Raw genomic sequence first — 2500 nt, 5'->3', positions numbered from 1 at the left:
TGGTGGAGAGGGAGAGAGAGGTGGAGAGAGAGAGAGAGAGAGACAGAGAGAGCAAGCGAGAGAGAGAGGTGGAGAGAGAGAGAGAGGTGGAGAGAGAGGTGGTGGAGAGAGAGAGAGAGGTGGAGAGGGAGAAACAGATGAAGAGAGAGGCAAGGAGAGAGAGCGAGAGAGAGACAGAGAGTGAGCAAGAAAGAGAGAGAGAGAGAGAGAGAGAGCGAGAGGTGGAGAGAGAGAGAGAGCGAGAGGTGGAGAGAGAGAGAGAGCGAGAGGTGGAGAGAGAGAGAGGTGGAGAGAGACAAACAGATGAAGAGAGAGGCAAGGAGAGAGAGCGAGAGAGAGACAGAGAGAGCGAGCGAGAGAGAGGCAAGGAGAGAGAGCGAGAGAGAGACAGAAAGAGCGAGCGAGCGAGAGAGAGAGAGCGAGAGAGCGAGAGAGAGGGAAGGAGAGACAGAGATAAAGAGAGAGGTAGTCAGTGGGGAGGTGATTGATTAGATGTGATCCTGTATGACACTGTTCAGGTAGAGAGATAACTTTACAATAAATCCCACTTGAACACCCTCTCCTCTCCTCTCCTCTCTCTCTCCTCTCCTCTCCTCCCTCTCCTCTCCTCTCCTCTCCTCTCCTCTCCCCTCCTCCCTCTCCTCTCCCCTCCCTCCCCTCCCCTCCCCTCCCTCCCTCCTCTCCCTCCCTCTCCTCCCTCCCTCCCTCCCCCCTCCCTCCCTCCCTCCCTCCCTCCCTCCCTCCCTCCTCACTCCCTCCCTCACTCCCTCTCCCCTCCCCCTCCCCCTCCCTCCCTCCCTCCTCCCTCCCTCCCTCCCCCTCCCTCCCTCCCTCCCTCCCTCCCCCCTCCCTCCCCCCTCCCTCCCTCCCTCCCCCTCTCCCTCCCTCCCTCCCTCCCTGTCCCAATCCTCATAATAACCCCACAGTTCACTCTTCTACTGACACATAAAGTATTTAAAGGGTTAACACTGATCTTCACAACTAAACACAACAGTTTTTTCCACCAAGGTCGACAGTGGTAGTCAGGTGTGGTCGAGAGGTCTAGTTCAGTGCAGTGCAGTAGGCGGGTGCTACACGTCTACAGACAGACCAACGAGGTGACGAGAACCAATCGGAATGTCCGTTGAGTCAAGACAAGCATTCTGATTGGACAGTGGCCTTACCAGAGCCAATCCACACAAAGACAACCTGATGATGGCTGAAATAAATAAAGAGACAGAAAGGAAGAAATAAATAAATAACAGATAAAGTATAACGATGAAAACAAATGAACCAGAATGAATGAAAATCATGAACTCAAGCAGTGAAAATGATAAAAATGGACATTTCTTATTTATCGAGTCTGTCAGTGACACAAGACACACCAATCGGAATGTCCGTTGAGTCAAGACAAGCATTCTGATTGGACAGTGGCCTTACCAGAGCCAATCCACACAAAGACAACCTGATGATGGCTGAAATGTCAGTGACACAAGAAGAACAAGGAGACCACAAGGCGCCGCGCCAACAGGCAGATGTGTGCTGCCTCGCTATTTATAAACTCAACTCAAGTACATTTCCTCCTCGGTAAAGTAGCGATCAGTAAAGTACATTTCCTCCTCGGTAAAGTAGCGATCAGTAAAGTACATTTCCTCCTCGGTAAAGTAGCGATCAGTAAAGTACATTTCCTCCTCGGTAAAGTAGCGATCAGTAAAGTCAGTGGTCGGTGTGCAGCACCACCATTTTGTGTGCAGAGTTATAACTGGTTTTAACTGGTGTATTATCTTCAATCAATCTGTCACAGCTCGAAGCAGCACGTGGCTAAACTAAACTCTGGCTTCACACACAAACACCCAGGTTGTGTCCCAAATGGAAATATAGTGCACTACTTTAGACCTGGGACTATAGGGAAATCTATTCCCTACATAGCGCACTACTTTAGACCAGGGACTATAGTGAAATTTATTCCCTACATAGTGCACTACTTTAGACCAGGGACCATAGGGCAACTTGTGTCCTATAAAGTGCACTATTTTAGACCAGGGACTATAGGGCAACCTATGTCCTATATAGTGCACTACTTTAGACCAGGGACTATAGTGAAATCTATTCCCTACATAGTGCACTACTTTAGACCAGGGACCATAGGGCAACCTATGTCCTATATAGTGCACTACTTTAGACCAGGGACTATAGTGAAATCTATTCCCTACATAGTGCACTACTTTAGACCAGGGACTATAGGGCAACCTATGTCCTATATAGTACACTACTTTAGACCAGGGACTATAGGGCAACTCATTTGGGACACATCCTGGTTGTTTGTGTGTCATGGAACAACATGAAGGAGAGAGAGGTCAGTGAGAGGCCTTCTAGAATGGCCAAGACATAAGTAGATGATCTGAGGAAGTATGTTTTCAGGTCAGGAAATTATGTCTTTCTCTCTCTGTCTTTGTCTCTTTCTCTGTCTGTCTGTCTCTCTGTGTTTCTGTCTGTCTGTCTCTGTCTGTCTGTCTGTCTG

The 2500-nt window shown here is 49.0% G+C and overlaps 1 protein-coding gene across 1 annotated transcript in view; it reads right to left on the bottom strand.

The window, feature by feature from the left end:
- LOC121844799 (adhesion G protein-coupled receptor L3-like) overlaps positions 1-2500 on the bottom strand; it is a gene marked incomplete at its 5' end in the record, with an annotated part of 148366 nt that overhangs the window by 16771 nt on the left and 129095 nt on the right.

This window comes from Oncorhynchus tshawytscha, unplaced genomic scaffold (assembly GCF_018296145.1).
Source record: "Oncorhynchus tshawytscha isolate Ot180627B unplaced genomic scaffold, Otsh_v2.0 Un_contig_14949_pilon_pilon, whole genome shotgun sequence".
Lineage (NCBI taxonomy): Eukaryota > Metazoa > Chordata > Actinopteri > Salmoniformes > Salmonidae > Oncorhynchus > Oncorhynchus tshawytscha.
The sequence above is the reverse complement of the archived record's forward strand: the minus strand, read 5'-3'. Positions and strand labels throughout refer to the sequence as shown.